This window comes from Macaca nemestrina, chromosome 9 (assembly GCF_043159975.1).
Source record: "Macaca nemestrina isolate mMacNem1 chromosome 9, mMacNem.hap1, whole genome shotgun sequence".
NCBI lineage: Eukaryota > Metazoa > Chordata > Mammalia > Primates > Cercopithecidae > Macaca > Macaca nemestrina.
In genome coordinates, this window is record NC_092133.1 from 95,862,580 (window position 1) to 95,885,110 (window position 22,531).

The 22,531-nt window shown below is 41.8% G+C and overlaps 2 long non-coding RNA genes across 2 annotated transcripts; both read left to right on the forward strand.

Moving 5' to 3' along the window:
* Positions 1-9,367: 9,367 nt before the first annotated feature.
* On the forward strand, positions 9,368-13,323 carry LOC139356104 (uncharacterized). Its single transcript, XR_011607490.1, has 3 exons — positions 9,368-9,435; positions 9,781-9,973; positions 13,183-13,323. It is a non-coding gene; the product is annotated as an uncharacterized lncRNA (long non-coding RNA).
* Positions 13,324-14,327: 1,004 nt separating this feature from the next.
* Positions 14,328-18,368, forward strand: LOC139356105 (uncharacterized). The gene is made up of 3 exons (XR_011607491.1): positions 14,328-14,410; positions 14,545-14,727; positions 18,193-18,368. It is a non-coding gene; the product is annotated as an uncharacterized lncRNA (long non-coding RNA).
* Positions 18,369-22,531: the final 4,163 nt, after the last annotated feature.

Here is a 22,531-nt window from a genome sequence, read left to right on the forward strand (position 1 = left end):
TTTCTGGAAAGAGATACTCAAAGGAGCTTTGGCAAATCCTAAAATAAACAATGTCAGTGACACAAATAATCACCTCTTAATTTGTCTATTTCTTAGGCTTATAGATTTGCTTATCATATTATGTTTAGATAGTAAAATGGTCCTGAAATCACATTAAAAGTAAATTAAGGCTGGGCGCGATGGCTTATGCCTGTAATCCCCACATTTTGGGAGGCCAAGGTGGGCGAGTCACTTGAGGCCAGGAGTTCAAGACCAGCCTGGCCAATATGGTGAAACCCCGTCTCTACTAAAAATACAAAAAAAATTAGCTGGGTGTGGTCGTGGGCACCCATAATCCTAGCTACTAGGGAGGCTAAGTCAGGAGAATCCCTTGAGCTCGGGAGGCAGAGGTTGCAGTGAGCTGATAGCTTGCCACTGCACTCCAGCCTGGGTGACGGAGCAAGACTCCATCTCAAAAAATAAAAATAAAACTAAAAATGTAAATCAAGAAACTTCTGTTCAATTGTTAAGACTCTTTAATATTAAGTTATTATACCTATCAGGTTATATGGGTTCAGATTGCAAGTTAAGTAGCATCAATCAACATTTACTACTGCACTCTCAGGAGAAAAAGTCTGACGATTTCCATTTATGAGGAGCTTAAGTCTGATTGGAAAATTATGGGATGACACATGCAAATTAAGAATGTGCAGTTCAGGATAGTAAGCATTTAATCGCTAAGGAATGCATTTGATGTAGGCTTGAAGCAATGTGCAAGCTTAAAAGGAAAGAAAGTTCATGAAACTCTGGCATGATCAAGAAAGACATGATAGAGTGAGGGAAAGCTTACTCAAGTCAGGAGAGAATTCAAGCAAGGTGAACATTTTCAAAAAGGCGCTGAACTTGATATGTGCGTGTTCTCGAAAGAGTAAAGAGGCCTGTAATCCCAGCACTTTGGGAGGCCGAGACGGGTGGATCACGAGGTCAGGAGATCGAGACCACCCTGGCTAACCCGGTGAAACCCCGTCGCTACTAAAAAAAAATACAAAAAACTAGCCAGGCGAGGTGGCGGGCGCCTGCAGTCCCAGCTACTCGGGAGGCTGAGGCAGGAGAATGGCGTAAACCCAGGAGGTGGTGCTTGCAGTGAGCTGAGATCCGGCCACTGCACTCCAGGCTGGGCGACAGAGCGAGACTCCGTCTCAAAAAAAAAAAAAAAAAAGAGTAAAGAGGCTGGCTGAATTGAAGCAGAATAGTGCTAAAGAGTAGCAAGAAATAAGATGGCATAAGTAGAGAAATACTGAGATTACAAAGGATCCTGAAAGTCAAACTAATGACTTTAGACTTTGTGTGACTGAAAATAAGGAGTTGTTGAAGGTTTTCCAATGAGTGATGTGATGAGAGCAGTAGCTAGAGAAGACTAATCTGAAATCAGCAGTGTGGGAACTAGAAGGAGAGGAGGCTGGGAGGGCTCCAGGGAGAGGTCACTCCTAGGTGAGGAGGCCACTCTTAGACCTGGATCAGGGGTGCAGCCATGGTGGAGATGGCAAGAGAGGGGCAAGAGAGGTGCAAGGGAAACTTAAGTTCTAGGACTGTCATAAACTTAAGAGAAAATTGTTTTAAAAGAAAAGGAAGGAAAATTTGTGGAGGGAATACCCATTTGAGTACTTAAGATATGCTTATGCTTTTACTATGAAAAGGGCTAAGGCTGGGAGACCAGAAAAATAGCAGTGTGGTTTTGGTGAGAGCAAGACAGACAAATGAGACTGCAGTGGGCAGAGAATAGAATGGAGTTCCAGTGGGAAGACAACTCCTTGAATAGAGAGGACGCAGCAAAGAGCCTTCCTTCCAGCAAGAGAAAGGATGCTTTCTTAGAGGAAGTCAGCATGGATTCCAGAGAGTCAGGCTCTCAGCTCCAGGAAAGGTACCCAGGGAGGCAGTTGGAGAGGGCAAAACGGGCAGAAAAAGAAACAGATGCATCATGAAAAAATAAATGTGAAGACCAGGAATAGTGTAGTATCCCTGAAGTCAAGAGGCAGGGGGATTCTTTTACAAAGCAAGAGTGGTCAATATTATTAAATTGTAAAGCAGAGGCCAAGAAAGGTAAAGATGAAGAACAGCCTCGTTCCTTTGGATGACAACCATTTTAAGAAAGTATTGGCACAGAAGCTGGATCAGAGGAGTTCATGAACGACTAAAGGTAACAAGGAATATCAATTCAGGTTAAATTCTCCTTTCTTAAAATGAGATCTGGCCTGCTGGGTGCCGTGACTAACACCTGTAATCCCGGCACTTTGGGAGGCAGAGGTAGGCAGATTGCTTGAGCTCAGAAGTTTGAGACCAGCCCTGGCAACACAGTGAGACCCCGTCTCTATGGAAAATACAAAAAAAGTATCTGGGTGTGGTGGTTAGCACCTATGGTCCCAGTTTCTCAAGAGACTGAGGTGGGAGGATCCCCTGAACCCAGGAGGTAGAGGCTGCAGTGAGCTGTGATTGTGCCATTACACTCCAGCCTGGGCAACTGAGTGAGACACTTAAAAAAAAAAAATGGTGGGGAGAGACCGAAATGACTAGAGCAGGCCTAAAGCTGAATTCAGAGCTGTTCAAGAGCTCCCCTGGTCTAACAGAAAGGTAATAAGGTTTAGAGACAGACAGTATGGGGACTCAAACCCAATTTTGCTGTCAGACTAGTTTCCTAATCTCCCCAATTCCTCATCACTTCATCTATTTTTCTTTAAATCACATAATAGTACCTCCCATGAAAGGCAGCTTTGAGGATTAAAATTATGTGTACTAGAGTGTTTAGCACTGTGCCTGACATAAATTGTAAACAAATTTACCTCCCTTTTTCTTCCCCCCTTGGAGTAACTCCAAATAGGCATGGGCACTACGGAATTTCTTTTTCTTAAAAATTAAAAACAATGGATTTGCATATAAAATTACAATTTCAAGAATATTTTGAGGATGGCTTTGCTAGGAGAGTTGATTGGATTTACTCTCAAGATCCATTTTTATGGAGTGTGACTTGATAATGTCATTAAAATAGCTTGTCATTGTCTGAATTTTTGCAATTCATTTAGGCCAGAAACTGCAATATCAAAAACAAGGGGTTATTTTCTTGCTTCAAAATAAATACCTTTTTTTTCAAATAAATTCTGTTCAGAACTATTCTTGTTTTCCCCCTTGGAAAAGCAATTTCCTTCTATTGGCAATGTTTCCAGCTACCAGTAAACTGGCAGATCAAAGAACAACCCTTGGAATGTGGAGCTTGAAGGTTTCTTTATTAAAGAGACTTTTCTGTGATAAATGGGACATTTGATCCCTTTTAGATTCTTTTTAGAGATTATAAATCACTTTTTAGAAAAGCTAATTTAACTGAACTCTGTGGTAGATACACAAGTAAAATCATACTAATTCCATTATTCATTCATAATTCTATCATGATTGTTTGTGAAAGGGTTGACTTGGAGAGTAATTACAGTAACTGAATCACCTAGTGAATTGTGCATTTCACTGAGTGGCCTCTATTGAAATCCACATCACATCCATTGCAAAAGGAGTTAGTTGGCAAGGGTATGTGCCAGGCCCTGTACCAGCATCACTGGAGGTATAGAGAGCTAAGGACATATCTTGAGGAGTTCCGGCTTCTTGAGGAGCTGTCAATAAAGGGTAATTTTTGTATTTTTAGTAGAGATGGGGTTTCACCATGTTTGCCAGGCTGGTCTCAAATTCCTGACCTCCTGGTCTCAAACTCCTGATCCACCTACCTCAGACTCCCAAAGTAAGAGGATTACAGACGTCTGTGCCCCTTTTCATAGCCAATATTTTGTAATGTGTCCTTTCCCACCTGAAGTGAACATCATCTATGCTATAACGTACCCATAATGTAATTTCAAAATATCACTATAATATCCTGAAGGCAATGAAAAGGAAAAGGAAAGTACATAAAATAGTGTATGTTCGCATATGTACATACGCTAACACTGCTACACAAAGTCACGTAATAAAATAGATACTTTTTATATGTGGAATGGTGCTGAATAACAAGTATACATTTAAACAAATATGAGTGGGTTGCTTTTGCAACCCACATGCCAATAGCAGCATCGCCATCTGCAGCATGAATTTCCAAACTGGTGGAAAGACTCAAAACAAATATTTCTAAACCAAACAAAGTGCAGTCTTCCCACAGCTTACACAATAATTACATTTCTGGAAATTTGGTGCAAAATGAAACTGTGCAAAAATATTTTTGTGTTTATATATAAAATGGATTTAGGTTCTGGGATCAAATAATTACAAAAAGTTTTCTTTACACAAATGTCAGACAGGACATCCAAAAGTTATGTGGGACATAACTTTTCACTTTGCAAAACTGTATTGTGAATTACTAAATGCCAGTTATAGCCCCAAATTATAGTGATGACCCAAAAACCACCACACTTGTGCAAAACACTCCCTATGGGGTGGTATTGACCTCATTGAGAAGGTCTGACTTAACACACCAGGCTTAACCATTCAGTCTGTGTCAGACACTGGCGCTGAGGAGGTGCTGTCCATCTCTGGGGAGAGGATCAGCAGTCTATGGAAGGCATCATGTTCCTGTCCCTATGAGGTCGCACCTACTATTCATTTATTCTTTCATTCAATCAGTGTTAATTAGCATACCTACTATATTCTAGACATTGCTCCAACAACTAGAAAAGAACATTGAGATTTTAGAAAATGATACTAGGAAAACTCCTGCACTTGCAGAGATGATTCTAATCATTGCTTCTTTGTGGCTTTTTTCTGAGGCAATTGGGACTAATATAACTTTTTTTCCCCAGAAGATTCTGAAATGAGTCAGAGTTTAGCCCCAAACCTGAAAAGTCACTCTCTATTCTTCTTCCCATACTAAATTATGCCCTGGCATGTTGCCCGGCAGGCCCCATCAGATGTTCTGCAATAAGATCAAAGAATTCATGAAGATACTCTAAGATGCTCCAAGTAAGAATATCAAAATCCTCCTGTGACCAAATTCTCAGGGAAATATTAAAAGATAAAATCCTAAGGACATTAATGTATAAAATTATTAAATTTGAAAAGAATTACAGTCCAATATCAAAGCCTATTGCCCTTGTGCATTAAAAGTTCATAGAATTAAAATACAAAACTTTTCTTTCCCAGTTTCTCTGACTGCTCAAGTCAACAGCTGGGTGAAGTGTGGGATCTTGCCGTGGTTGTAGCAGAGCCTGCCTGCCACTAATTTATTTGTACAATGCCTTCAGGACCTTTAGCAGATTCTAAAACTATCAGAGTTCTAAAAGTTGAGAAAATATAACATTCTTCTCAGCACTTACCCACATCCACAAGACTTGGAACATAATTCAAGCTCCAGGCCAATGCAGTTGTGCTAGGAAATGCATACTCCCAGAATGCAGCCCGTAGCTGTGTATGATGGTGTAGATCTAAAGACACCATTTATATCCTGGTTTATATATGATTCCCTCTCCTCATCATTGTATAGGGCACCCCCTGCAATGCACTGTAGGGCAACCTGGCAAAAGTCTGTAGTGGAGACTTAGTGTTATCAGAGAACAAGAGAGCAGATAGAGATCTTGGGTTTGACACACAGTCTAGAGCCTCCTATGTCAGTTATCCCGAGGCTACAAGCTATTTCAGCTCACTTAGGAGAAATGTTACTGTGGTAGTGAATGAACTAATCCAACACCAGCTTGGGGCCAGGCACATACGTCATTTCTTTCCATCTAGCCCTGGCTTCTTCCTCATACCTTCTTTCACATTTACCAGTTATCCATTTAAAGCCCAAATCAGAGCTTACATCATGTAGGATCAGATCCAAACTCCTTAGCATGAAATGTATGGAACTTCACAGCTTTGTTTGTTGGACTTCATCACTTCTCCTGTTCTCTCACCCTAGCCTCCAGGCCCAGTGAAGGGGGTCAGACACATGCTATGTGTTTCGCACTTCCATGGCCTGGCACTCATGTCTGGCTGGCTGGGATACCCTTCCTCTTTTGTAGGTCTGGAAGGTCTCTACTTACATTTAAGGGCCAATTCAAATGTCTGTCTCCATCATGTGAGTTCTCATGATACACTTCCATTCTTTTTATTGTAGCACTTATTTTTCTCTATTTGTATATAATTTATATACATACATATATTTATATGTATACATATATAGTGTATGTGCATATACACACAGGTGTATGTATATTTAATTTATAGACCTTTACTCCCTTTTATTCATGAGGAGGTCTATGTCTTGAAGGTCTAGATAGGGCTTTATACATCCTTGTATGCACAGGACCCAGCACTGAGGCCTGGCACACAGGTCCCAGAATAAAGATGCTTGTGGCCGGGAGTGGTGGCTCATGCCTGTAATCCCAGCACTCTGGGAGGCCGAGGTGAGTGGATCACGAGGTGAGGAGTTGGAGACCAGCCTGGCCAACATGGTGAAACCCCGTCTCTACTAAAAATACAAAACTTAAACCTGGGTGTGGTGGTGGGTGCCTGTAATCCTAGCTACTTGGGAGGCTGAGGCTGGAGAATCATTTGAACCCAGGAGGTGGAGGTTGCAGTGAGCCAAGATCACACCATTGTACTCCAGCCTGGGCAACAGGGCAAGACTCCGTGTCAAAAAAAAAAAAAAAAAAAAGCTTGCTAATATAAACGTGATCATAAAGACAGCAATGATTATCATGAAATTTTAACTTGCTTACCAGAAAAAGTGCATGATCTAAAACTTGGCAAATGTGCTCTTCCGTGAAACAAGGGGGTGAAGATTGGAAAACTCGAGTTTCTTCAGATTCTGAATTAACTAAAATCATGTTTAAGTTGGAAAGATGGTGCCATCTACTGGTGCATTTATTTTTCTTTCAAAATGACTGGTTTTAGCCATTCCTGTCTTATACAATCCTAGCAATTTAGAATAATGTCAGTAGTCATGGTCATGGCTGTTCTGCAGCCTTCAGCACATCATAGCTCTGTTATGAATTTAATATTTGGAGTTAGATACACACAGATACTCATTTAGAAATACAATGAAGATTACTCAGAAAAAAACAAATGTTTTCTAGTTATGTGTTTGAGAGAAATCCAAGCACCCACTCTTTCAAAGGATGTTTCTAGAAGGCTACCACGGCTGGGAATTGTTCTGGGTGCTGGCGACACCACAGTAAAGAAGTCAGACAGAGTCTCTGTCTCCCCACCCATGGGACTTACATGCTTGTTGTGAAAGAGACCAGACAAAGCAAATAAACAATAAATAAGATCAGTTTTTATTATAATAGGAAAATAAAACAGGATGTTGCTGAGAGAGGGCAACATTCGCTAGCACGGGCTTCTCTGAGGAGGTGACATGTGAGGTGAGGGCCCATGACAGGGAGTCCTTAGCTGTGCGGGTTCAGCTTCAGCTGAGGAAAGACGTCTCCCGGCAGCAAGAGCTGCAAGAGCAGGGCCATGGGCAGGAGTCCTCCTGGGATGAAGGAAGTGTAACCAGCAGTGAGGTGCAGGCGACCTGGGAAGGAGGCACAGGTCAGAGCAGCTGGGGCTTGGAGACTGTGGGAAGGAGCTGGAATTTTACTTTAGGTGCAACGGGGACCTGCTGGAGCATTTTCGTCAGAGCAGGAGCATCATCTCATTGGAGTTTGCAGACATGCAGGCAGTTCAGTGGAGAACACTATGGCTGCTCCGGAATTAGGTCTATTAAGAAGATGTTTCAGTGGGAACAGGTGAAGGACAATGGTGGTCACCTGGAGATGGAGCCCTCTGAGATATATTTTGAAGGTAGAATGGAGTGGATGTGGAGTGAAGAGAGAGAGAGGAATCAGAGATGACTGAAGTTGTAGGCTTGAAACATTGAGCTAAAGAAGCCTCAGGGAGAACAGTTTTGGGAGGGCTTGTGGAAGAGAGGAATCAAAGCACTTGTTTATTTATTTATTAGATATTTATTGAGTGCCTCTCATGTGCAGACACCTAAAAACTGGGAACATGGCAGTGAGCAGAACAGAAATCTGTGCATTCATGGAACTTGTATTCTCTTCAGCAGGAAAGACAATGAAATAAACAAGTTAGCCTGGGCAACATAACAAGACCACATCTCTAAAATTTTTCTTTTATTAGCTATGCATAGTGGCATGCACCTGTAGTCCCAGGTACTTAGGAGGCTGAGGTGGGAGAATCACGTGAGCCCAGAAGTTCAAGGCTGCAGTGAGCTATGAGTGCAGCACTGCACTCCAGCCTGGACAACAGAGTGAGACCTTGTCTCAAAAAAAAGAAAAAAAAAAGTTAAATATGTAGTATATAGTAGAAGGTAATACTTGCTGTGGAGAAAAGTCAAGCAGGAAAGGAGATGGGAATGGGAATGTTAGGAGAGTTTACACAAGGAAGGCCTTATTGAGTTGGGGCTATCTTTTTTTTTATTTTATTTATTTTTTTTTTGAAAGAGTCTTGCTTCATCACTCAGGCTGGAGTGCAGTGGCACAAACTCAGCTCACTGTAACCTCTACCTCCTAGATTTAAGCGATTATCCTGCCTCAGTCTCCTGAGTAGCTGGGATTACAGGCGTGTACCACCACGCTGGCCAAGTTGGGGATATCTGAGACCTGAAGGAATGTAGGAAGACAAACGATGTGGATATACAGGGAAGAGCATTCCAGGCAAAGGCCATACCCAAGAAGCAGAAGCATGCCTGGTTTCACTCAAGAAGCAAAATGAACAAAATGGAGACAATAAGAAATTAGATCAGAAAGGTCAGGGGTGGCAGAGGAGGAGAGACGGCCATTGTGATGGCTTTGGCTGTTCTTTTGAGTGGATGGGAGGCAGTTAGGAGGGTTTCAGCAGAGCAGTGGACCTGGTCTGACTTACATTTTAACAGTATCCTCTTAAAGACATTTTGAGAATAGACTAAAGAGGAACAAGAGCAGAATCAGGGACTTCGTGGGAGGCTCAGTGATCATCTAGGCAAAAGATCAGAGCAGCTGAGGCCAGAGTGTTAGTAGGTGCAGTGGTTAAGGTAGCAGTGGGTGAACGGACTTTCATGACACATTCTTTTTAAAACCACAGATTACTTTCCCAAACAGGAAAAAAATGTTAGGCATCATACCAGGTCTTTACTGAAAGTCATAATATAATCAATCCAATTATAATTCTGTTCCTAAATTAAGACCACCTCAAAAAACATCAATGTAAAAATGTTTAATCGTGACCTATTGCAACTTCGCATCCAATTTCGTGTGAAAGATGCAACTTTTTTGTAAATAATGGAGAAGTAATGAATTGTTTTTCTTCAGTTACATTATGGGGTTAATGAAAATGCCAACTTGGCTGGAATGTTTTGTGGTTCCACCATACCTGCTCCTTTTATCTCTTCTGGTAACTTCCTTCTGGTTCAATTCGTCAGTGACTTAACATTAGAAAGGGAAGGATTTAATGCTACATACACCATCATGGACAGTGAGTAAATAGAAGCATTTTTATATGTTATGAAATAACACATGTATTCATGCACTGAAAAGAATGCCCTGCTTATTATATTGAAATTTCAATGTTAATTACTAAGCTCAATGTCAATTACTATCTAAACTCAATGTCAATTACTAAACACCATATTATTCACTCTATGTTTAATCTGTGGTACGAATCTGATACAATTTTTAGTCAAGGATATAAACTCCCAATTCTTAATGGAATGATAAAAATATAGCTCCCCTGGGGTGGGAGACAGAGAAGACAGAATTTTAAAGATTGCCTGAGATGAGACATGAATAAAATAGCTCCTGTGTTGCTTTTTCTTCCCAGTGCCTTGTGGTGGAACATACAATGCAACTTGGACCCCATAAAATATTTCATCACCCAATTCATCAGACCCAGAGGTCCCATTTTCCATCTGTACTTGGGTCTTTCACACTCCTCCACATCAGCAGGTCAAGCTAACTGTGTGAGCTTGTAAGACTGCATGCAGAATTACTTAGAGCTTCAGGACTCGCCACAGGTAACAATTATAGGATGAATGACAGTCGCATCTAGTGACCTTTTCACCAGCATTTGCAAAACACTTGAAATAATGAGGCCATGATTAAATAATTTTCTTAGTTACTTCCAGTTTAATGTGCTTTTCATCTGTACACAAAGCCCTCCAATCAGGTGTGTCAAGAAACTTGAACTTGGTCCTGTAGGTCCAGAGCTCTCGAAGCTTCACATGCCTAAGAATGCATTAAGATGCATCTTTAAAGTGCATCCTCCCTGGCCCACCCTCAGAGACTGAGTTATAACACCCATTTATCTGAATTTTTGACAAACATCTCTGGTGTTTTGGTGCCAATACCAGAGCTCCATGGACCATGCTTGCAGAAATACATATAGTTAGTAGGATTTATTTATAGGCTGAGTTGAAAGGGTCAATACAGAACACAAGAGAATCAGTGAAGAGGCCATTTGGCGCCAGTTTCAGAGGTCTATATTCATGGTAATGTAAGAGAGATAAAAACAAAAGGGCCGGGCGCGGTGGCTCATGCCGTAATCCTAGCACTTTGGGAGGCCGAGGCGGGTGGATTACCTGAGGTCAGGAGTTCAAGACTAGCCTGGCCAATGTGACGAAATCCTGTCTCTACTAAAAATACAAAAAATTAGCCCAGTTCAGTGGTGTGTGCCTATAAGCCCCGCTACTCGGGAGGCTGAGGCAGGAGAATTGCTTGAACCCGGGATGCAGAGGTTGCAGTGAGCCAAGATTGTGCCACTGCACTCCAGCCTGGGTGACAGACCAAGACTTCATCTCAACAATGACAGCAACAAGAAAGAAAAGAAGGAAGGAAGGAAGGAAGGAAGGAAGGAAGGAAGGAAGGAAGGAAGGAAGAAAGGAAGGAAGGAAGGAGAAAGAAAGAAAGAAAGAAAGAAAGAAAGAAAGAAAGAAAGAAAGAAAGAAAGAAAGAAAGTCATTTTGAGCTTTAAAAAAATGCTGAGTCTAAATTTCCTCTGGAATAAGATGTTGAGGAGATAGTTGGACACAAAGTGGGATGTTGACCAAAGGCCCAAAGATTTTTGTGCATCATCATTATCATGATAGGTAATTGAAATAATGAGAAGAATGAGATTATCCAGGGAAAATATGTAAAGGGAGAGGCCATGAACTGTGGATGGATACCAGGGAGAACATGTGAGAATACCTGGATTGTCTTTCTGTAGTTGGGGGAGGAACTAACCCTCACCAGTTCATTCCAAGAATGTCATGTTCAAGCCCCATGTGCTGGAATAGTGGAGTCCCATTTGTTGTCTTCTGAGTTTTCAGGGTCGTCTTCATTATAAATCTGGGGTCCCCTGCTTCTCACGTGGTCTTGCTGGGGAGAGAAAAGTCCCGTTTGTCTGACTCCATTGTGGAGAGTTAGAAGATGTGCTGGCAGCTGAATAGGCCCTGGACTTGCTCAGTTTTGTGCAAGGCATAGACACTGAGATGAGCTCCCAAGCTCTCAAGGTGGACAAGATGCTAGATTATCATCATTCTGTTGGTAATGGTTTTCAGGACAAAATCCCCATTACCCAGCGGTACCCTTACTGGAAGGATTTAGAGCCAAGTGGAACAAGGCCCTTTGGATGAAAGCTCTTTCAATTTGCCACTGCTTCATGAAGCTAAGACAATGGGGATCATGGTGGACCACTCCACAGGGCACCGAGTGCCACTTACAGAGCACTGGGTACCAGCTGGAACATAACAGCAGCTGGAGTGGCCGCAAGTAAGACCCAGTGTTTGTCATGACTGAATAATGTTTTCAACTGAATGAATACAGGAAACAATCAAGGGTTTCAGACTGGGTAGGTAGGGAGGAAAGACAAACATTGATGGATGAGCTAGGAGAAACTGGCATTCTCAGAGTATCCAAGAATAGACAAAGCAGGTCTAATTGGAAGATCATGAAAGAATGATGTGTAGGGCTGTTATAGAGGATGTACAGTAGCTAACTGGCATTGGAGATGAACAGAGACACAGAGATGGAAGCCACTGGTGTTAAGAAATACAAAGTGAGGGTGTTTAATGGCTTGTCTGTAAAAACACTGAAACCTCTAAGGGTCCAGAAAGGAAATCAGGGGCAGGAGACTACTATGAGCCGAGTCATCTCAAGTCTTTCATAAATGCAGGGAAGTAACCGGGAGAAAAGTAAGTGAGAGTGATGACAATGGCGAGAATATATTTGGCTAGACGTAGAGACCCTCAAAGGTGAACCAGCTTTGAGGCGAGGATGGAAGCTGCAGTGAGGAACGTGGAGCATCCCTCCCTTCCCCCTAGGCTGGCCCCCCACCCTTCCTACTCAATGAACTGTGGAGCACGGGAAAAGAATGACCTCTACCAGGAGGCTGGTGGAGAACCAGGTTTTGCTAAGGCTACAAAGTGGAAAGGTGGGGGATGTGTACAGAGAATGATTGACAGTGCAGTTAAAGTTCACAAGATACAGTAAAGTTAGACAAGGACCAAGAGCAGGAGACGGTGGGGAGGAGGAGTGGAAGTCCCAAGCACTAAGAGGAGTTTGCAAGCAGAGGTGGGTGGGGTCTTTCAGTAGGTTCTGAAGGACTGCAGATATTAGAGACATACTTGAGACAGGGAGGCTGCAAATACCCTGACTTTGGTACAACTTGTTTTTATGCAAGAACTGATGGGCATTCAACTGCATTTACTCCAGGCTTTTGAGAGGTAATGAGGGCTGCCCAAGTGTTACAAAGGGGAACTGGGACCTCATTACAGGCCCTGGCTGGCTTGGGGATGTACAGTGGAACCAAAGGCTCTGATTAGTTTTGCTAAGGGGTAGCAAGGGCTGGATCAGGGCAATGATGGTTGTTAGTCTCATTGAGCTTAGGAATGGCAAAAGCCCCAGGAGGAGAAATCCAGTGAGCTCTCAAACAGCCTGATGGCACTCAGAGCAATGGCACAGGCCTCAGCTAGGAAGTCGCATGAGAGGGGAGGGGTCTTGTTTTCAGCAGGGAAGTGTCTGTGGTTTCAGCAGAAACTTTGCCTCCCCTCCGCACTCTCCTCTGGGAAGGTGCGCTTGTGTCAGTTCCAAGGCCAACGTGAGTCTTCTTGCAGAGCACTTCCAACAACAGAGCTGATTTCCATGGTTAAATATTTAAACCATACTTTTACATGCAGTTTAATTTCTGTTATGCTGTTCTCTTCTAAAATAAATCTAACATGATTTGGCTTCCATTTCATTTCAGGGTCATGGAAATTCAAGAATTCAGTTGTGTGGCAGAAATGCTTCAGCTGTGCCAGTGTTTTATTCTTCTATGAGTACTGCAATTGTCATTTTAAATCTGGAGTCTTAAACAGAAATTCTAGAATGAGTTTCACCTATCAGATAGCAGGTGAGTCCTGGAACTTCATCATTTATTCAGAAAAGCTGCCATCATTACAATTATTCCTAGAATAGTTGCAATTATTTCTAGAATTGACTCCTGTGAGTAAATTAGGATTTGTTAACAAAAACCATACCTATCTCTTAACTAGAACAAAGGCCCAATTTAGCAAATTACTAAAGTTGGTTTTTAAAGAGGTAAAGAGAATACAACACTAACCAAGATGCTTAGAATGCTAGCATTTTCTTCAACGTCTATGTAGTTGATTTTAAAAATATACCAGTTATTTTGTTAATTTATCCACTTAACCACACTGAATATACATACTTATTTACAAGAAATATATGTATATTTACAAGAGCTTTATCAAAATATAATTCTCATATCATACAATTTACCCATTTGAAGTTTATATTTCAGAGACTTTTAATATTTTCACAAAATTGAAAATCTTAGAAAATTATTTTTGTAAAAATCAAAAAGCCTTGCCCAGTCGCCTCCCCGTCTGGGAAGCGAGGAGGACCTCTGCCCGGCCGCTGTGCAGCCTTCCAAGTGTGAAGTGACAGCCTTATCTGTGATCTTTTCTGTCTTCCCCAAGTTTGCATTTTCGACATTAAAGTTTACTTTTTAATTTAAAAAAAAAAATCAAAAAGCCTTGAGTTACCTGATTATTATCACTGAGAAGTTTATTTTCACAGAACACTTTATTTAATATTTATTTTGAATTAATTCAAATGAAAGCTGCCTTTGGTTAAACAAACAAAAGTACTTTTGATATTTATTTTACCCAAAAAAAAAAAAAAAGGTAAAGAATGATTTCCCACAAATAAGCCACCAATGGATTTAAAATCCTTGTGCAAAACTCTGTCTTGGAGGTAGTGTTCTTGTCCTAAAAGAGAGTCTGAATGCTAGCCGCTTCCACCTCAATGTGATCAGAAAAGTTCAAAGGATCCTCGAGTATTCCTCTTTAAAGGAGAAATCTCCTATGTCATGCTTCCCGTAGGGGTGTTTGTGTGAACAGCCGCTGCATTGCATCTGTGTATGCTGCTTGAAATTCACTTCACTGCTCAGGATCTCAATCATCTCAAAGGTAAACAAAGAAGCTGGATTACTTTTTTCTAAAGTTTGTTCATATGCAATGATCTTTTTGAATTATTCCTGTGAAGTTGAAAGAGCACTGAATATTGGAATGAATACATTAATTATGCATATTTTTCCTCTAAGATTGCAACAGAGACTATCACAAGGCTTTTGGCAACCTGAGGAGTCCTGGATGGCCAGATAACTATGACAATGACATGGATTGCACCATTACTCGCACAGCCCCCCCAGAACCACACCATTTCCCTCTTTTTTCATTTGTTTGGCATTAAGAACTCAATTGAATGCAGAAACGATTTCTTGGAGGTAATACACATTTGAATATCATTTAAATGAATTATTTAAAAGATTATGGATCACTTAAGATTTTACACCTTTTCTCTAGTGCTGCTAATACTCTATGATTCTTATTTGTTTCATTAATTTGTTCATTACCTTTTAATTCCCTAAACATTTACAGAGCACCAGTCCAAACACTGGAAATTGGGAACCTTAGGGCCCTCGGAAGACTCCTAATCTGGTGGGAAGGACAGATGGGGTATAGCCACTTACAGCACAATGTGGAAAGGACTAACTGAGTCCAGCAGGGGTAGGGGTTCCTAACTCAGTCTGGGAACTAGACGGCTTCTTTAAGAGGGCAATATGTAAGTTGAGACCTAAAAGGATCAGAAGAAAGTTTAAGAACAATATGCTGATTCTGTAAAATGAAACTGAATGATACTAAATAGCTCACCTGATTTCCCTGACACCTACGGTAAGTTTGGGGCATCATCAACATCCTCTAAAGACAAGTGTTTCCTTGAATAAGTGCTCCCTGGCCGCAGGAGGTGTGGTCTGTCCTTTCTCCACTACAACTCTAGGGCTCTAATTTGGACACAGAAGTGACTTTGCTGTTTGCCCACCCTCCACCCATCCACCTTCCACTCCCACCCCAGGACACAGTGAGAGAGAAGCCCCCCTTGAGCCTGGAGCAGGCAGAGCCATGCCCCTTGTGGGACTGAACCTTTGGAGTCCTCCAGAGCCCCCGATGAGCTCCCTCTGTGCTCTTTCTGCCCCATCACCTGCATTGGGAATGTGAGATGGAACATGAATATCATCGCTCATAGGCAGGAGATGGTCTGAATAAGCCTCATCTGATGCAGGCCCAGTGTGTGGAACTCAGCACCTGCATTTTGCCAGAAAAACCCCAGAGCTCATGGGGTTGTGACCTTTGCAAGCCCTGTTGAAAATGCATTCATCCTTAGGAAATAAACTCAGGTGGAACCTAAGACCCAAAAGGATAAGGATGCTGAGTTCCTCTGAGAGTGGAATTTAAATCTAAACCTCATCCTGATGCTCTCTAAATTGGCTTTGTTTCACCATACAAGAGACTTCAGTAAGGTTTCCAAAAAGTTTGCTTGTTCTGCTACACCTGATCTGGAGTTGTATTTTTTATTATGTTTTTTCTCGCTGCCTCTTTGATCAGGTCTTCATTCAAAATAAGCTGCCCAAGATGATTTGATCTTTGTAGCATATGTAATTGTACCAGTGTATGCAGCAGGCGCCTTTCCTTCTGTGGGAGGATTCTTTCCAGTGGGCTTCTGTTCAGCTGCTAGTTTCTTGGTAGCTGCAGCTTTTGTTTCCAACAAAACATATTTTCTCGCCTGCAACCCACCTCATCTGATTTGGCTTCTAGAGCTGCTGTCACCTTCTGCCCAGCCTGGTGAGGAAGGGTGTTCCAGCACATGGTCTTTGCCTATGGGTTTAGCTTCAGCATGATTCCTGATGCAGAGTTTTATCATCCTGGAAAGCTCTCCCCTTTGGAATTCATCTAAATCCTTTATTAATCAATAGCCTTAACATGTAGCGCCATAAATAATACTCAGAGTAAGCTCATGCCTTTTCTAAAAGAATATTCACATGATAGGAAACCAGAAGATGTATGTAGCAGGGAGGAAACGAAAAGACAAACACAGTATTCTTTGTGCCAGTCAAGTTATTCAACTTGGACCTATGTACCTCTGTCACCATGGAGATTCATATATTTATATGAAGCAGAAAGCAGAAAGAATGAGGGGAGTGGGATCTGGAGGAAAGATGGAATAATCCCGTTAGGTTGGAGTCACAGTTCAACTAACTCTTAACTCACTCCAGCTTGAATGGACCATTATTGATCAGAGTCAACATTTGCCATTTGCCTGATAGATGCTGGGAAGCAAAGCTTTGCTTTCCAGCCATGGAGAGTGAGAACTATTCCTCCTCGCTGTCCTTCCTTACTCCATAGAATGGATCTAAACTTCCTGTCCCCTAAGCAAAGAAAGGAAACCACAGCTTAGGCCTGTAAAATGTAGCTATGTCTGGCTCTCAGTGGGAAGACTGTGGGCATAGTTTCTTGGCAGCTGGACCAGGAAGCCTCAGCATTCCATTCTTGTGAACTGCAGTGGGAACGGAAATGTCTGACTGAGGATTCTGTGTTACTACCAAGCGAGGGCCGAGCTCTAGACCATGCCTGGAATCTGCGATTGTTTTCATACCTTCACCTCCCCTTTCAGGATCCTCTGATGTCCCAGGGATGCCTGCTGCTCTCGGTGGCCCCATTCCTCCTAGGAGAGGAAAGTGAATAAGACAAGTTATCGGCAGTGTCAGTGGAAATTAGTATCTTGCTGCTCCTCTCAGAGCAACACCATTTTAAAAGAGGACCCCTAGGTGAAAACACCCAAACTCAAGAGTATAGTGCTGGCAGGTCTTAAATATGGCAGTCCTGCCATCTACTAGTGGATAACTGGCTACTCTGTCATGGCAACTCTACTTTGTTTAAACACTAGCAGAATAATCCCTGAAGCACTAGAAAGGCATTATTCTCTCCCATGGGCTACTACATAGACCTAAAAGGAATCTCCCCTGATCAACACAGCCCAGCAAGATTAGACTGTCTTAATTCTGTGACTTAAGATACCAGCAATTAACCAAATTTTAAACCATGGAATTACAAATAGAAGACAGGAACTTCCAATAAACAAATACATAGATCAGTAAAATCAGCATTTCTACGTGTCAGGCTGGTTCCGACATACATTGCCTATGTAACGTTTCCTTAAGAAGCGTCGAGAGCCCTTCTGGAAGCAGGGCTGGTTGTGAATGCAGGGTAGGAGCCAGGCTGGGGGACAGAAAGTGGTTGAATTCACAGTGTGGTTCTCTCTCCTCCCAAAACACCAACTCATTTTCTGTTTTTATATGTCTCTACTCAAAAATGAGGAGTTGAAACAAAAAAGCAACAAGGTCTCGGAATGTGTTTTTAAAACACATTTAATAACAGTCAAAAGTTGTATAGATTTATAATTCTGTCCTTCACCCATGCAGAAATTCCTTTTGTTCTGAACTTTATTATACTTTGCATTGTATTTTTTTCATAGCCCCTTTACAGCCAAGTAATTATCAATGGGAAACCTGTGTGTGCGTGCGCGTGCGCGCGCACACACACACACACACACACAATGAAAAACGTATAATAGTTGACTGGAAACAGGGCAGGCAATATTGTCCCCACCCATCCCCACCCTTTAAAAATTCACTTTACCTACATTCTTCCAAATGTTTCCTCAAAAGCAAAGGTTGCAGGATCGTAGCACAAACTATTGTATAAAAAAGCAGTCTGATGTTTTAATTGCTGTAGGTTAACAGATATTCCTGAATCCAAATACAAATGTTTTTTGATCTACACATGGAACATTTTTCACCTTTGCAAGTGAAGGTGACTTCTGCATTTATTTTCAGAAAACCCTTCATTCTTAGGTATATAAGAAGACAAAGCTTTTCCGAAAGTGTCATCATTCAAACTGTCTCACATTGTAATGTATATACATTGGAGAAGAAAGTGTAAGTTTAATAATGAATGACTCCTTCCTAAGGGTGAGAAATGGAAGTAACAGCAATTCACCATTACTGGGCAAGTGCTGTGGAACTCTGCTGCCAAACCACGTCTTCTCTTAAAATAATGAACTATACCTACAATTTAAGAGTGATAGTGTAATTTTCAATCGTGGATATGAAATCATCTGGACCTCATCACCCACTGGTAAGACATTTATCTGCATTTTGTACGGGAAAGCAATGTAGGTGAGAAAAACATAAGGTGTCTAATAGAAAAAGGCAAAGTAACCTTGTATTTTTAGCTACCTGTGTACCTGGTTAATTCATGTTAAGAATAGAGATTTTTAACAATGAAGGTACACATTACTTTGTTGTTGTTGTTGTTGAGATGGAGTTTCGCTCTGTCACCCAGGCTGGAGTGCAGTGGCACGATCTTAGCTCACTGCAAACTCCACCTCCTGGGTTCAAGTGATTCTCCCACCTCAGCCTCCCGAGTAGCTGAGATTACAGGCGCACGCCACCACGCCCAGCTGATTTTCATATTTTTAGTAGAGATAGGATTCTGCCATGTTGGCCAGGCTGGTCTTGAGCTCCTGACCTCAAATGATGCACCCATGTTGGCCTCCCAAAGTGCTGGGATTACAGGCATGAGCCACCGCACCTGGCCAGATTAATTTAAATTCTACATTTATTCATTACTTCCGTTTATAAAAGAATACATAATCATATATGAAGCATATATAAGGTATGAAGATTTAAAAATCTTCTTTCATAAATTCAATTTTGTTAGACTTTTTGGCTTTTGGTTTCACCATCAAGGAAGTTCTTTGAGAATTTAAGGAACAATATTTACCAGAAATCCAACTGATGAACACATTCTGGCATATATATGAGTGGTTGTGCTTCTCGCAGGCCCTGACATTTGTTGGCAGTCCTGGAGAGAAATTGCTTTTTTAACGTAGTAAGTATCTTCTCACATTTTTGGTTGGCCACTTATCAAACAGCTAAAGAAAATTTAAGTCATGTCAATACATTTAATGCAAGAGAGGAGGAACACCTTTATGAAATGTCCTGAAATACCAAAATACCTTCAAAATAAAAAAGATAAACAGAAATCACTTTAAATATCTTAAGAAAATGGTTCTATTAAGATAATCACAGGTAATGGAATCTTGGCACCCAAAGGAAGATACAGATGACTTCCAATGCTGAAATTTTATCAGCCTTATCAGGAAATAAAACACCACCATTAGGCTGGGCGTGGTGTTGCACACTTGTAATCCCTGGGAGGCCAAGGTGGGTGGATCACCTGAGGTCAGGAGTTCCAGACCAGCTTGGCCCACATGGTGAAACCCTGTCTCCACTAAAAATACAAAATTAACTAGGCACGGTGGCGCATGCCTGTAATCCCAGCTACTCGGGAGGCTGAGACTGGAGAATCACTTGAACCTGGGAGACAGAGGCTATAATAAGCCGAGATCACACCACTGCACTCCAGCCTGGGCGACAGAGCAAGACTCCGTCTCAAAAAAAAAAAAAAACACCCACCAAGATTAATGAGTTGCCCAAAGTGCTCCGCTAGACTGAGGTGGAGGTGGGACTAGACCTCGGTGGTCAGAGGCCCAGCCATGTGCTCTGTAACTATGCCAGCTTCTTCCTGTCCTGGAGGCGATCTGGATCTCCACAGATATGTAGTCTATATGTAGTCTAAATCATGACAGCCTTCATATACAGATTAACACATTGAACAAACTAACACCAAAACTGGAAGTAGTCGACCTTAAGTATGTCCATTATTAGGCTGGTAAAGTCACTTTTATAATGAAGTCATTCCTGCCACCACCTACAGTAACACACTCCCTTTGGTTTAGCGCTGAATTTTACCTCTAATTTTACTTCACTCACATCATTAGCATCAACTCAGGGCATGCAAACATCTCTGCCCCATCGAAAGCACAGAGACAACAACTTGATTTTCTCCCACAGTTACTTTATCAAGTTTTTTTTTTTTTCCCCATTCTGCTCTCAACCCCCAATTTTCAAAGTACAGTCCTGGAGGAACTTGTCCCTGGGTCATGATATGCAGTCAAAGGCATGTGTGTTGAGGATGGAAGAGGTGGAGGGCGATGGGAAGAGAGGGGAAGGGAGGAGAATGGGTGTAGCCCAATGAAGAGGAACAGGAAAAGGGGTTTCTGCCTCCATTATTCTTGCAAAGAGTCTCAGCACCTTATGAAAATAAAGTCTTATTACCTAACAAGCCAGACTGAATGGGGGTTTATACATTGTTGAATCAAACTTCCCATCCTGTTTTCCTTGCAGGATGTTCAAGGAAATGTGTGTCTTTATGGAGACAGAGGCTCATTCACCAGCCCCGTCTATCCAGGCATGTATCCAAACAACAAGCACTGCGAGTGAGCCCTGTTAGCTCCTGCTGGAAGGCTTCTCACCGTCAACTTTTACTTCATTAGCATTGACGATCCAGGAGACCGTGTCCAGAACAATCTCACACTACGATGGGCCCAATGTCAGCTCTCCATCCTATGGACCACACTGCAGAGGCGTGAGTAGAACAAACATTTTATATTCCCATTTGTTATTTTTAGACAATGAGAGTCACTTAATGTAGACTTTTTTTTTTTTTTTTTTTTTGAGACAATGTGTCGCTCTTGTCACTCAGGCTGGAGTGCAGGGGTGCAATCTCAGCTCACTGCAACCTCCGCCTCCCGGGTTCAAGCAATTATCCTACCTCAGCCTTGTGAGTAGCTGGGATTACAGGCGCCTGCCATCATGCCCGGCTAATTTTTGTACTTTTAGTAGAGACGGAGTTTCGCTATGTTGGCCAGGCTGGCCTTGAACTCCTGACCTCAGGTGATCCTCCCACCTCAGCTTCCCAAAGTGTTGGGATTACAGGCGTGCGCCACCGCGTCCGGCCTAGTGTAGGCTTTTAAAGGCAGACACATGCAGAGTACAAAGCACAGCCTTTTAACAGATTGAGCAGTTTTCCGACTTGCCTTTCTATTCTTGGAGCATGAGTGCCATCTGGTGGGCATTGCATTAAATTACTATTAATAGTTACCAAAATCAGCTCTGCGTCAGAATCACCTGTGGAGTCACTTACATTAGACTTCCAGTTCCCACAGAAACCTATTGAATCAAGATTTCCCGGGGAGGAGCCACAGCATGCTGTTTTTAAAAAGCTCCCTCTGTGACATCAGTGCACTGCCTAGAGTTGAATACCCATGTTTATTTCTGCATAAATAAAAGCATAGAAAATTTGGACACGTGACTCTATTTTATCTACTTCTTGCTGAAAATTGCAGGAATTCTTTGAAGAAATGATGACTGATAGTTTGTTTTTGTAAAGTTCTGATATCTTCGCTCAACAACTCAGAGTCTGATGTTGATTCAATATTGCAGGCATCTGTGCTTATGGTCCTCTCATTTTATGTGCAAGTAGATACTTAGAGTATGGGCTCACACCTGTAATCCCAACAGTTGGGGAGGCCCAGGCAGTTGGATCACTTGAGGTCAGGAATTCGAGATAAGCCTGGCCAACACAGGGAAACCCCGTCTCTACTAAAAGGACAAAAATTAGCCAGCATAGTGGCACACGCCTATAATCCCAGCCGCTTGAGAGGTTGAGGCAGGAGAATCGCTTGAGCCTGGAAGGTGGAGGTTGCAGTGACCCGAGATTGCGACCCTGCACTCCACCCTGGGTGACAGAGCCAGACTCTGTCTCAAAAAACAAAGTCAAAGAATAAAAAATTATGTACTATGGCAACATTAAAAAACAAAACAAAACAAAACAAGTGAGTAAGTAAGGGAAAAGTGGCTGTTGGCAAGTGGGTATCTGTTTCTAATTTTTCTGCTCTTTAATCACTTAGGCTTTGTAATCAAACTAGACAGAGAATTATATCAGCTGGAAATCTAGATAGTTTTTAAAATATATGATTTATAAAATTGATAAATGCTATTTTCAGAAGTATCAGAAAATAGACTAATTTTTCTAACACCCCGGCATTCTCATATATTCTTAACACCTTTCTTTGAATATATTTGCATATATTTTACATGCATTTTTTTACTCTTTGATGGTGTGTTTTTTCCGCTTACCAACATATCATTAATATCTTATATTAATAAAAACATTGGTGCATCATATTTAATTTTTGGAGAGTATTTCATTGCATAAGTGCAGCCTAATTTATTTAACGAAGCCCCTCTAAGTGGACATTTAGTTCTCTCTAACTTTTCACAACTA